A 14953-nucleotide genomic window follows, 5' to 3' on the forward strand; every position below is an offset into this window, starting at 1 on the left:
TAGGGAGGGCCTGGCTCAGAGCCCCTCGGGTCCGGACGGACGGACGTAGGGAGGGCCTGGCTCAGAGCCCCTCGGGTCCGGACGGACGGACGTAGGGAGGGCCTGGCTCAGAGCCCCTCGGGTACGGACGGACGGACGTAGGGAGGGCCTGGCTCAGAGCCCCTCGGGTACGGACGGATGGATGGACATAGGGAGGGCCAGGCTCAGAGCCCCTTGGGTCTAGATGGTCAGTTGAATGCAGATATGCGGATGATGCAGTAATATATGCCAGCCACAAGGTCAGCAATTAGGCAGACCCAGGATCAGGTGAGTGTAAATATAGGGTAGCTACAAACTGTCAGAGCAGTAGATCAGCCTCTTACTATGACAAGGGGAAGGGCCCGTAGCAGGACTCATGCCATCTCATATAGGGGCACTGAAGAATTCAGTGTGATTAGCTAGTTTTGAAAGGATGTTGTTGCCACCCTATTTGGCCATTACGTTTCTTGGGAGCACTTTGGCAACTTTGGTTGGTAAGGAGCTGGTGCCAGAAGCATCCTCAGTGCATCCACCGGTATCATCACCAAGGATACCCCCATCACCTGCTGAAATCCAGGGATTTACTATACCAATAGGGTGGCTTTTACCTGATCCTGAAATTTGTTCTGACCACACCTGAGGAGAAAGAACCTGCTAATCATCCACCCCGCTCCTGTCATTTATATGCAGTGCCCTCTATATGCTCTCTGTGTTTATGTAAAATAGAAGTTGCAGTGCTGACATTAACATGATTTATATTTAACAGGACTAGAGTGGCATGGGGCACATCTGATGAGGCACCAGATCAGAGAATGCAGCCCCCAGCACTGATGAGCAAAGAGCAGGGTAAGTTTACAAAATACGATTAGACAGGTATATGGCTAAGTATAACACCTGCAGTGAGCCCAGTTAGGATGGCACAATATTATTATTTGTTATATGTATTGCAGCATCCTCTACTAGCATACAGGAAGAGGTATATTGGTCTCACATCATAGGTGGGTCTTGAGGGATTTGAAGAAGGTAGAGGTTGTGTCCTTATAGAGCAGTTCAGGGAGGCCATTACACATACCAGTGTCTCACAATTGAGGATGATAATTCAGTGGCTTTCAAATCCCGTGCACCAGGGAATGAGCTGATCACCAGCTTGGTTAGAGTCAAGAGAAGGAGAACCTCCCCATGCCCCCTAAAAAAGGATAGTATTGTCATCATAAATGGTTTGTTCCTTTTTTGAAGCATCCAGCATTGGCCACTGTCAGAGGCAGGATATCAGATTGAACTATGTGGATTATTTAAAATACAATGATTTTTGCATTCTTAACTAATTACCCCTTGTAAAGCTCAGCTGACTACAGCTTCCATTTGCCTTCCCACCTACCCACACACCAAGTTCTTGAGCCTCCTGCTGTCCATTCCTCAGAGGAAAAAGTTGGGAGAGGAGGGGATTCTGTATTAGCCTGGAGGTGAGTAGGATGATGCGTCATGTTGATAAGTGAAAATAGAATAAACATATCTGAAATGGAAGAGTGTTTGGTCCATAACATCACCTTGAGCTCACTGGGATGAAGAGGGCTATTGAGATTAAGCTGTTGTTGCAGTTGCTCCTTTAGACTGACAAATCTGGACAGTTGCCAGATTGTGGAAATAAAGTCTTGTTAATTACAGCATTTTATAAAACTGCATGAATACTGTACCTCTTGGTCCAGGACTCTGTCACTTCTTGGCCTGTGACTAGATTGTGCATATGTTGAAGTAGGAGGGAAGTGTAGGGGTGGGTGTGACGTTCCCCTCTGGTGTTATCTGGACCAATGATCTCCTAGATCACTCCAGTCCTTGACTCTGGGAGCCAGCCTTACCCTGCTCTGCTGTGAGACTGCCCACTCCTGGGCTGTTCACGCACAGCCTCTAGCATGTAAGCTGCTCCTTGGATTGTGCAACCGAATGGGACCAGAGATATTGGCTAGCGTCAGACAACCCTAGGAACCTCTGTCTTGCAGTGTCCAGTTATGCCCACTGGATGCTGCAAGTGTAACAAAGAAATTGATATGTACCAGGCTTGTTATCCCTAGGGGAGTCTCTGACATGCTTCAAACCAAATGTGCTGCTTCAGGTAGAATAAAGAAACATTTATTAACTATAAAGATAGGATATCTCCATTAATTTAATCTATTTCCTAGAACTGGAAGGGACCTTGAAAGGTCATTGACTCCAGCCCCCTGCCTTCACTAGCAGGACCAAGTACTGATTTTGCCCCCAAATCCCTAAGTGGCCCCCTCAAGGATTGAACTCACAACCTTGGGTTTAAGCAGGCTAATGCTCAAACCACTGAGCTATCCCTTCCCCCTAACTGATTATAAGTCAAAACATAAGTCAGATTTGGTCAAATTAAATAAAAGCAAAACGCATTCTAAGCTAATCTTAACACTTTCAGTGCCCTTACAAACTTAGATGCTTCTCACCATAGGCTGGCTGCTTGGTTGCTCTTCAGCCAGACTCTCCCATTTGATCAGCACTTCAGTCACTTACATAAGAACAGCCGTACTGGGTCAGACCAAAGGTCCATCTGGCCCAGTATCCTGTCTACCAACAGTGGCCAATGCCAGGTGCCCCAGAGGGAGTGGGCCTAACAGGCAATGATCAAGTGATCTCTCTCCTGCCATTTATCTCCATCCTCTGACAAACAGAGGCTAGGGACACCATTCTTACCCATCCTGGCTAATAGCCATTAATGGACTTAGCCACCATGAATTTATCCAGTTCTTTCTCTCTCTCTTCACTTGGTGAGGTGTCTATAGATGTGGTGGAAGAGAGAGGAAGAGTATGGCAAAGTCTCTCCCTTTTACCATGTCCTTTCTTCCCTCTTGGCTTTGCCCACCCACTTCAGAGTCAGGTTAGCATTATCTCATCGCAGTCCCAAGCTGACCAAAGGAAGGGGGGTAACTCACTCCAGAGACCAACAGATCCTTTTGTTGTTGCCTAGGCCAGCATCCTTTGTTCCTGTGAGGCTGTGCTGGGTTTGTCCCATATATGCCCTGAGAAGGTGTAAACTGCCCCTCTGCTTCTGGAGAGTTTTTGTCTGGGCTTGCTTTAAGCCATGAGGATTCATTTTCAGCCTCATAACTATATACATGAAGTTATAACCTATAACATTACTATAACATCACTGTAACAATGCTCAGTACTTCATGAGCCTTCTGAAGACACCTGACATGACAAACTTCGCATTAGATACACAATCATATTATAAGAATGAACGTGGAGGTGCTGCGTGTTCCCCCAAGGTACAGAGCGTCACAGTGGGATCAGGATTTTATTTCACAGAAACAAAGGGTCAGATTTTCAAAAGAACTCAGCACCCATAGAGGCACCCAGATAACGTGAGCTCTTTTGAAAGTCTCCCCTTAAATTTGCTTCATCTATGGGAGTTTCTTCAGGATGAATAGAAAACAGCTGTAGAGATTTGCAGTTACTCAGCACAGGGCTGAAAACAGCTAGGAATGTCTCAGCACATTGTGTTGGTTTTCTGAGTTGGGAAGCCACAGAGGCAATTTAGGAGTCAGCCTGCCATGTGTTCATGCTCCACATTCTGGGAATATTTTAAATCTAGTGGTATCTTTTTACTCAACTGTCAGTTCTTTAGAATGTGGCTGCATGTAGAAAGGTGAGACCTTTATAAAGGAAACAGATGAAAAAATTGCATGTGTTGGAAAACCTTTTAACTCTTTGTACAAACCATCCTGTCTGTCAGTCCAACACAAATTTCAGGAAAGAATTTGGAGAGAAAAATCATGTTTTTAATCTTAATTTGACTTTATTTACAAAAGCTCTCCCCATGACAGATCAAATATGACACAGATCTAACCTGAAATCTTTAAATACATGTATAGATCTGTCATATCTATTCTGGGGAGATCTTGCAGTGTATATAGTACTAAGAGGAATAACTACTTTGGGGTTGGATCTGCTGGAACTGAATATCCACAAAACAGTTTTGGGACCTCCTGGAAATTAAACAAATTAATAGGTTTTAGGACTCCTGTAAATCTGGCACAAATCTGCCATGGAATGCTTTGGCGGGGGTGGGGGGAGAGCTTGAGTCATCCAAGACAACTGAGATTTGGATCCTGTCAATGCTGCCTATCTTCATGCAGACCCATCCTCCAGCTAGTCAGCTCAGCTGGGCAAATTCACCATTGAAACAGAGGGCTGTGACAAGTGACAGCTTCTCAGCACAATTGAGGCCATCCCTGGAAGTCAGTGGCACTGATCTTAGATAACATGAGACAGAGTGTAGGAATATAGGCCTATATTGGGCCTCAGTGAACTGTTTTTTTAAATTGTTTGTATATTAGCATGAGGAATAGATCCAAACCATGTGACCAAAAAGAATGAAATCATGAGATAGAAGAGTTGTTTGTGTTAAAATTGTAGTGATTCTTTAAATACCAGTGTTATCTTATTTACAGTTTGGGTTGAGGTAATCAGAATAAAGAAAACATGGTTAACTGGGAACGAGGTGCAGTAAATAATTGCTTATATATGGCTTGTTTAAAAAGAAATGCTTAGTCCAGTGGTTGGAGAAAAATATGGCAAAATTAGATCAGAAGAAGGCGGCCTGCCATTAATATTGTCTGGACTGGGGAAAAGGACAACGTGAGCAGTAGGGGTGTAAATACCATTTTTAAAAATACCTGTTTAAACTATTAAAATTATGTTGGTCAGATGTTTAATTGTTAACATGATGGGGTTGGAACTGCCACATGGTAGGGCTAGGGGTCCGAGTCTGCTGCATGGTGAAGGTCTGGGGTCAGGGTTGCCACCCAGTTCAATACAACAGGGGTCCAGGCTGCAAATCTGTTTTAAACATTAACTTCAATATATTAATGGTAAGACTAATACTTAGATCATAGAATATCAAGGTTGGAAGGGACCTCAGGAGGTCATCTACTCCAACCACCTGCTCAAAGCAGGACCCATCCCCAGACAGATTTTTACCCCAGTTCCCTAAATGGCCCCATCAAGGATTGAACTCACAACGCTGGGTTTAGCAGGCTAATGCTCAAACCACTGAGCTATTATCAGTTAACTATTTAATATTTTACATCTCTAGTGCACAGCCCTAAAACTGCCTTCTCTGGTTTTGGCTAAGGTCTGATAACCATCATTTGTTTATTATATTGTGTAAAAAGGCAAATTGTTTAGGGATATTCTTTGTCAGAACTTTTTCCTTACTCCTCTGGAGTTTCACCATGAAGGGAAGGTATTTCTTGAGCTTGATTCTGTTGTGAGTATTTGGCCAATGCTTGTAATTGTATTGTTGGTAGGATATTGAATGTGTGTGTGTTTGTATTGATATTTTGGACATAACCAACATCAAATGGTCTTTGGACTAAAAGAAATTCTTGTGTGGAAACTGAGTCATGGTAAACCTTAATAAATGTACTAAGGAAATTGTTTCCACCACTGAGCCTCTGCACAAAAGACGAAGGCAGGAGAAAGAGAGAGAGGCTATGGGCACATCTACACTTGCCCTTCAAAGCACAAAAAGTCCTTTTTGCGCAAAAAACATGGGAGCATCTACACTTGTCAATGACTTTTTGAGGTAAAACTCAGAAGTCTCACCACAAACAGAAAACCACCTTCACGAGCGGCATACAGTTCTTACCAGTGATACTTTTGTGGTGATGTGCAAGTGAACACACATTCTTCCTGTTTACACAGCTTTTAGCCTCCAGCAGATATCCCATAGTGCCTAGGTGACCACTCTGGCCAGCAGCTCTGCTGCTTTGATGCCAGGTAAACCAACGTCCACCCCTCCCCCTGTAAAGTCCTGGGAAATTTGAAACTCCCCCTTCCTGTTTTCTTGGCAAGTGCTCACTTATCTGGCCAGGTGACAATGGCTGCTCCAGGGAGCAATGCTGAGGTGCTGGAGCTGATCAGTGTTTGGGGAGAGGAGGCTGTGCAGGGACCCAGAATGTCCCACAATCACCCCTCTGCCCTTCCCACAAGGCCTATCCTCAAAATGCAGAGAGCAGCACTGTGGGATAGCTGCCCTCAGTGCGCTGTTCTCATCGGATGGAAGTGCTGCAAACATGAAAACAATCTGACACCTGTGGAAGTAAGTGAGAACACAAACCAGCGCTTTTCTTTTACTAGTTCCCTGTCACTGGTGAAACTGACAGCACAAAAACTTTGCAAGTGTAGACATAGCCTATGTCTCCTCAGTGGAGTTCTGCTGCAGGCCCTAGCTTTGAGGCATTCCTCTTCCTCTGCATCAGCGGGAGAGTGTCAGGCTATGGCTACACTGGTGCTTTACAGCGCTGCAACTTCCTCGCTCAGGGGTGTGAAAAAACACCCCCCTGAGCGCAGCAAGTTACAGCGCTGTAAAGCACCAGGGTAAACAGTGTCCCTGCTTCCAGCGCTGTAAGCTAATCCCCTCGTGGAGGTGGAGTACCTGCAGCTCTCCCAGTGCTGGCGCCGCGACCACACTCACACTTCAAAGCGCTGCTACGGGAGCAGTCCTGTGGCAGCGCTTTGAAGTTTTGAGTGTAGCCAGGGCCTGAGTGTTTGCAGTTGGAGTACTTTGAGACCACTAGCCCCTTAATTGGTTGAATTGAAACTTTTGGTGCAGGAATCTCAATCTCTTGCCTCAGGGGCTGCAGCACAGCCAGTGCTGGAGCTTCATAACACATTAGGCCCTTCCATAGAATTCCAGCTGCGTGAATCAAAGTGATGAGGGCTGCTATTTGTACTCAGACAATCTGAGGGACACATCTCATTATCAGTACATGTGTGCTACAGAGGAACATTGTGATGATGACTTCACATAGAAGGGTCCAACTTTTCATTGTAGTTCTTGCAGAACATATTCAAGACAATTGATTTGGAGTTGAAACCACTCCAGGAGTCTACAAGGACTCCAGTTGCTACTGGATACATTTATGCCTAAATTAAACATACACAGTACAAAGTGCACCAAATTCTAAATGAAAGGGATAGTATTCAGATTGTTGAATAAATGTATCTGAATTTCCTGGTTTTGGTTTCTTTTGATTTTGAGCCATAAAGTTACATTAAAATCAATTTTTTATATATGTATGTCCATCCCTCTCAGTCCCAGTTCAAGGGTTTGCCCTGGTGCCTCAGTGGTGGGGAGAAACTAAGAACTGAATGAATATTGTCTTTGCTCCTTGAGGGTATGTCTACACTATGAAATTAAATCAATTTTATAGAAGTTGATTTTTAGAAATCAATTTTACAGTCGATTGTGTATGTCCCCACTAAGCACATTAAGTCAGTGGAGTGCGTCCTTGCTACCATGGCTAGCATCGACTTACGGAGCAGTGCACAGTGGGTAGCTATCCCACAGTTCCCGCAGTCTCTGCCGCCCATTGGAATTCTGGGTTAAGCTCCCAATGCCTGATGGGGCAAAAACATTGTCGCGGGTGGTTTTGGGTACATGTAGTCAGTCACCCCTCCCTCCATGAAAGCAACGGCTGTCAATTGTTTTGCGCCTTTTTTCCTGGGTTACCCATGCAGACGCCATACCACAGCAAGCATAGAGCCCACTCAGCTCACCATCACGCACTTTAAAAAAGCTTGCTGGCGCTGTTTGCTGACTAGGTCAGACCTCAGCGCAACCAACATTCCCATCATTATTGCTGCTTGCTACACAAGGCTTGTTACCCTGTCATAATGGTCCTGTCTGGCTTTAGAAATATATGAATCTATAATAGCCCTGGATCTCTCTAAAGGGTCCTAAAACTTGGTAACCTGTTACACAGGCCCAAATCAAACCCAAGAGAGACATCAGGTTATTTCTTTTAGGTCAGTAAGACGTAAGTGCAGTTTTTCTGCTACTCCCTCTTACTCTTCTTAACAAATTAAAGAGTCTTTAGACCAAATTCAGTCATGGCAAAAATAGGTGAAGCCCCCCAGGACTGAATTTGATCCCTGGTGTTTTTAATTTAGCTTTGGATGGAACTGTATAGAAATTGCCATAGTGGATCAGACTGCAGCCCATCTAGTCCAGTATTCCATCCCCAACAGTGGCAACAAAAGATGCTTTAGAGCAGTGGTTCTCAAACTTATTTGATCATGACCCACCTTCTTTGTGACCGTAGTAGTTTACGTAATACACATCCCTGCCACCAGGTACATATACCGATTAAAGAAAAAAACATGCAACTTTCACTCAATATTAAAAACAGTGAGGCATTGATTCAAACAGAGCCAACATTCCATTGTCATAAGAGCAAAAGCAAAGCTGAAATTGTGGTCAATGCTTAGAATTAAATGTGTGCACTGCATCATAGCAAATGGATTAACATACACTGGCAACAACTTTGTATAATGTTATGCAAGCTTAACAGAAATCTGTCAAAATACACAGCACCATCTAGAGTCAGGTGCACAGGGCCATCTAAGGATCTGATATGTCTGGATAAATCATGTGACAAAGTTCCTCCTCTACCTTGGTGGGTCCTGGGCTTATTGGCAGATTTGCACACCTCAGTGATCTTCCCCTCCGGTGGGGCCCACAGTCTGGGTCAACACCTCCTGTGTTGGATCAGGAGTTGGGAGGTTTGGGGGGAACCCAGGCCCACCCTCTACTCCGGGTTCCAGCCCAGGGGCCCTGTGGATTTGCAGCTATCTATAGTGCCTCCTGTACCAGCTGCATGACAGCTACAACTCCCTGGGCTACTTCCCCATGGCCTCCTCCAAACACCTTCTTTATCCCTCACCACAGGACCTTCCTCCTGGTGTCTGATAATGCTTGTACTCCTTAGTCCTCCAGCAACACACCCTCTCAGCTCCTTGCACCTCTTGCTCCCAGCTCCTCACACACCCACCACAAACTGACGTGAGCTCCTTTTTAAACCCAGCAAAGAATCCTGTGGCACCTTATAGACTAACAGACGTTTTGCAGCATGAGTTTTCGTGGGTGAATACCCACTTCTTCGGATGCACCCACGAAAGCTCATGCTGCAAAACATCTGTTAGTCTATAAGGTGCCACAGGAGTCTTTTCTGCTTTTACAGAACCAGACTAACACGGCTACCCCTCTGATTTTTAAACCCAGGTGCCCTGATTAGCCTGCCTTGATTGGCTGCAGGTGTTCTAATCAGCCTGTCTGCCTTAATTGGTTCTAGCAGGTTCCTGATTACTTTAGTGCAGCCCCTGCTCTGGTCACTCAGGGAACAGAAAACTACTCATCCAGTGACTAGTATATTTGCCTTTGACCAGACTCCTGTACTTCACTGCTCTGGGTCTGTCACAATCAGCTTTGCTAGTTCTTTATTAGTGTGAGTAAAATCTGACCAGTAAAGTTTGTTTTTTTCCCTAAAGCGTCTCACAACCTCACAGAATAAATTCTGCATCCCCCTTCCAGTGAGGCCTTCCCCACAGTTTGATAACCTCTGTCACATTTGGCAGATGTGGGATAGTCTGCCTCCTCCAATGCAAGGCCTTTATACAGAAATATGCTGTGAGGGGCTGGCAGGGTCGGGTCACATCATTGAGGGCAGAGTACCTGCACTTAAAAAAATCAGAACTACACCCTTGTTTAAAGAGAGGCCTTACAATTATATTTAGAGATTGTTTCAAACCCTGAAGGGTGAAAGTTAATATCTCTGCCAAAATGTGTTACAGTTAATAACTGGATATTCTTATTAATATAAATGTCCAGTTTCTGTATAGATTCTCCCCCCCCCCCCCTTCTACATTGATGCCTCTAATTATTTTTGTTCCCCTTTTCTGGCTGGCAAATGAGGCAACTAAATCTGAATGTATGGTCCCTCATGAGAATTTCCCTTCGATTAATCGAATGGGTGCCTGGGTTCCAGATTAGTCTCCTTTCTTGTCAAGGCTATGGGGCTACTTGTACCTCCGTCCCTTTTCTAGGGTTTCTGAGCACACACCATCAGGCATTAGGGATTTTGCTCTTACGGTCTTGGGGTAATTTCACAATTCTCCCACTATTGTACTGAGGTCTGGGCACAATGTGCTGCAGTGTGGGGGGAGGGAATAAAGTGGACCCCAGGCTGAGCCATGTCTCCCCTCCTGCCACCCCAGCATGCCCTGGAACCAGAACTGTGCAGGGCGACCCCCCTTTCACTCTGGGGACACTAGCACCCAGGTGGTGCCTCTCCTCTGGTAACTGGTTAAAAGATAGGAAACAAAGGGTAGAAATAAATGGTCAGTTTTCAGAATGGAGAGAGGTAAATACTGGTGTCCCCCAGGGGTCTGTACTGGTCCAGTCCTATTCAACATATTCATAAATGATCTGGAAAAAGGGGTAAACAGTGAGGTGGCAACATTTGCAGATGATACAGAGTCACAGACTTTAAGGTCAGAAGGGACCATCATGATTGTCTAGTCTACACAATGCAGGCCGCAGAATCTCACCCACCCACTCCTGCAACAAACCCCTAACCTATGCCTGAGCCATTGAAGTCCTCAAATCATAGTTTAAAGACTTCAAGGTGCAGAGAATCCTCCAGCAAGTGACCCATGTCCCGCACTACAGAGGAAGGTGAAAACCCCCAGAGCCTCTGCTAATCTGCCCCGGAGGAGAAAACTACTCAAGATAGTTAAGTCCCAGGCAGACTGTGAAGAGCTACAAAAGGATCTCACAAAACTGGGTGACTGGGTAACAAAATGGCAGATGAAATTTAATGTTGATAAATGCAAAGTAATGAGCATTGGAAAACATAATCCTAACTATACATATACAATGATGGGGTCTAAATTAGCTCTTTCACGCAAGAGATCTTGCAGTCATTGTGGATAGTTCTCTGAAATCATCCTCTCAATGTGCAGTGGCAGTCAAAAAAGTGAACAGAATGTTGGGAATCGTCAAGAAAGGTATAGATAATAAGACAGAAAATATCATATTCCTCTATATAAATCCATGGTATGCCCACACCTTGAATACTGCATGCAGATGTGGTCACCCCATCTCAAAAAAGATATATTGGAATTGGAAAAGGTTCAGAAAAGGGCAACAAAAATGATTAGGGGTATGGAACTGCTTCCGTATGAGGAGAGATTAATAAGACTGGGACTTTTCAGCTTGGAAAAGAGGCGACTAAGGGGGGATATGATAGAGGTCTATAAAATCATGAGTGGTATAGAGAAAGTAAATAAGGAAGTGTTATTTACTCCTCATAATACAAGAACAAGGGACCACCAAATGAAATTAATAGGTAGCAGGTTTAAAACAAACACAAGAAAGTATTTTTTCAGACAACACACTGTCAACCTCTGGAAATCCTTGCCAGAGGGTGTTGTGAAGGCCAGTACTATAACGGGGTTCAAAAGGGAGCTAGATAGATTCATGGAAGATAGGTCCAATAATGGCTATTACTCAGGGATGGGTAGGGATGGTGTCCCTAGCCTCTGTTTGCCAGAAGCTGGGATTGGGTGACAGGGCATGGATCACTTGATGATTACCTGTCTGTTCATTCCCTTTGGGGCACCTGCCACTGGCCACTGTCAGAGGACAGGACACTGGCTTGATGGACCTTTGGTCTGACCCGTATGGCCGTTCTTATGTTCTCTTTCTCTGTTGCCTTGGTAGAAAACTGGAGAGGGGAGCCAGCTGGAGACTCCAGCTGATAGGAGCAGAAGCAGCCAAAGCTGGGACTTTTGGACATTGAGAGAACTTTCTACAGTTTTGACTAGACATGTGCTAAAAGTTTTCTGCCCAGCATTCCAACACACCACCTCAGAAACCCTATACAGAAAAATACGTTAGCATCCAGATCCATATTCACCACCAAGCATACTCACATCAATCACACTCCTTCTTAACATCTTATTTGCTCTTTTCATGGGCACAGCTGAGCAGACATTGTCACTGATCAGTGCACAATACCTAGATTGTTCCTAAGACGTGACCTTATTTAGGCCCCAGCACTATGTCTGAGTTGAAGTTGTATCTTTCTGTGTCTATACAAGACATTGAATTTCATCTGCCTTCCTGCTGCTCAGATACCATATTCTGCTGGACCCATCTGCAGTTCCTTACTCTCCTTAGGCCATATCTACATTGCAAATTTTTGTCAACATAGCTATATCAATCAGGGGTGTGAAAACACACACTCCATAGCGGACATAGTGATCCCAGCAAAACCCCCAATGTAGACACAGCTATGCTGACAGAAGAGAGCTTCTGTTAGCATAACTAATGTTGTTCAGGAAGGCGGTGTTACTGTGCCGACAGAAAAACGCCTTTTGTCACTATGTCTACACTGGGGGCTCTGCCAATATACAGTAGCTATACTGGCAAAACATTTGTAGCGTAGACAAGACCTTAGTCTCCTATAATACACATCATTTTGTATCATTGGCAGATTTTTCCAAGTCCCAGGTAATTAGTTCAGAGTGGAGGGAGACTCCAGTCAGGCATTGGTGCTGACTCTATGGGCGCTCCTGTTCTGGAGCACCCACAGAAAAAAAAAGTGGGTGCTCAGCATCCACTGGCAGACCCACAGATCAGCTCCTCCTCTCCACCCCCAGCACCTCCCACCCGCTGCTGATCAGCAGCATTCAGGAGGCTTGGGAGGAGGAGCAGGAGCAAGAAGAGGTGAAGGAGTGGCCAGGAAGAGGTGAGGTAGGGATGGGAACGTGAGGGGGGGAAGAGCTGGAGTGGGGGCAGGGCCTGGGGTGAAGCAGGGGTTGAGTACCCCAAGGGAACGGGGGAAGTCGGTGCCTCTGCACTCAGCCCTCACTGCACACAGCACTTAGCGATGTCATCTCCAGCAATAAACAGCACCTGCTTGCTGGACACCTGTCACCAGTGACCAACTCCCTGGGCTCCTGCCAGGCCTTTTATATCCACTGCAGATTCCTCAAAGACATAGTGTCTTAAAGAGACAGTCTCTTTTTCCACTTGCACTTTTTACAAAGCAAGCCAATAATTCCTGTATAGAGAGCTCCACACCTTTCCCAGCATCTGGGCCAAGTCCATCCAATAAATTACAACAAAAATACTTACAATAATAAATAATAAAACAAAAATAAATACTTTCAGTAAAACCTAGACTAGATGGGGTGTGGACAACTGTTTTTTATTTGTTGGGTGTGGAGTTAAAAATATAATAATACCAATTGAATATTTCTTTGAATAGTTATGTACCATGACTACTTTTGTCCACTTTTGATTAAGAGAGATAAATGCACTTCCACAGTCAGTGTTTATTAATGCAATCCATAAAACACCCCTAGTTATCGAGTACCACGCTACATAGTTTTGATCTCTTTCTATTACTACTGTCCCATTGAGCTGGCTGGCTCCATGTAGTTGGATGCCTTCCAATAGAGCCACTCACTCCCTTTTAGAGCTCCTGTCCAAGCTGGGAATCCGTGCAGGAGGAAAATCCCCTGTAAGGCTTTTGTCTACTGCTCCCTAGCGTGGTGAAAACCCTCTTGGGAAAGGTCTTTCATGCATTTTCAGGGAGCAGCTCTCTGTCTTGGGCTTGATAAAGCTTGTTCCTGGTGTTCGTAGCCAAAATGATTGCTTCTAACCTGGAGAGAGAGCTGCAGAATCACCCAATATCTTCCATATAGTTTTTCTTTAGCTGCCCAGACTTCATGATCTATATTGAGATACTGTGAAATGGTTCCTTCCTTCCAGATTGCACCTTCTTCTGAGAGAGAGAACAGCTGGGATCTTTAGAGACCCTGGTGCAGAACATGGTGCTCAGTGGACTTAACTATTAGATTTTGTACTCCCATCCTGAGTCATGTTAGACAGCACACACTTTATACATTAAAAATAAACCATAGGCTGAGCTTTTCCAGGGGGGAGGTATGTGTGGAAATCTGTGTTTAGTGGGGTCTGTCTGGGGAAGATAAGGTGGGATTTTTTGGGGGGGGGATAGAAGAGGAGTGTCTGTTGGTGTATTTTTGGTGGGAAAGGTGAAGTTGGAGAGGCTGTATCTAGGGAGGGGAAGGTGGGAGTGTATGGATCTGAGTGGGTGTGTGCATTGTAAGGTTACTATGTGGCTTTATTTCAAATTAAACACAGTTACTTTTGACAATGTGTCATTTTTATTTGTGTTTTCTAATCTGACCTATTAGATTCACACACATTCTGTACAAGTATCTGAATAAAAACAAACTGCTTTGGTTTCTTGCTGGATTGGGAATTCCCTTGGATGAACAGCAATTTCCATTGGGAGTAAACCTGAAATCCTGAGCCATGCTATAGGAGACCAGAGAGGATGTTTGCTGAAGAAGGATTAGGGAGGTGGCTGTGCAGCTGGCAGGTAAAGCAAAGGACAGTTAGGTGGGCACAGAGAGTTAGGGGGTCCTGAAATTTAATCTGGTCTGAGAAGATTGGCTGGATCCATTAACAATTTAAGCATTTCCCCCTCTCCCCCATGAGGCTGATCATCTCATCTGTAATCTGCAGAGGCTTGGAGCAGTAGGATGGGACCAGTCCATTTCTGTCCCCATTCTTTTTTTCCCCCACAGAACACACCTTTAATTTCCATCAGTTCAAATATATAATGGCTTATTAAGCAACTTTTATATGAGCATGGAGCTACTGTATCTCCAGACCCAGCTTGAGTGAACAGTGAGGAGCTCAACTAAAAATGGTTATTTCGAGGCCTTGGATCCACCACACACTCCAGTTCTGGGTAGTAGAGCTATGACTCAGCAACTTTCAGTTCTGTAATGGCTCAGAGTATCTTTAACAAGAATATTCCTAACCTTTCCAACCTGGCACATACACAAGGCTATGCTTATTCCACACTATGTGTGGGCGAGTGAGGGGCCTCCTAGTCTTCAAATCAGCATAACTGCTGTAATATTTTTCTCCTTCAGACCCATTTTGGCTAGAACCTCCCATATTTACAAGCAATGAATTTCTCACCATAACAGAAATAACATCAAATGTCTGGGATTTTGAAGGATCCTCATTCTG

At 44.7% G+C, this 14953-nt stretch overlaps 1 long non-coding RNA gene across 2 annotated transcripts in view; it reads left to right on the forward strand.

The window, feature by feature from the left end:
* LOC120384069 overlaps window positions 1-14953 on the forward strand; it is a 27067-nt gene continuing 12114 nt past the window's right edge. For both annotated transcript variants that reach the window (XR_005588618.1, XR_005588619.1), the window contains exons 1-2: window positions 1-306; window positions 785-864. This is a non-coding gene — a long non-coding RNA (uncharacterized LOC120384069). The remainder of the gene's footprint in view (window positions 307-784; window positions 865-14953) is intronic.

Source organism: Mauremys reevesii, linkage group 15 (assembly GCF_016161935.1).
Source record: "Mauremys reevesii isolate NIE-2019 linkage group 15, ASM1616193v1, whole genome shotgun sequence".
Lineage (NCBI taxonomy): Eukaryota > Metazoa > Chordata > Testudines > Geoemydidae > Mauremys > Mauremys reevesii.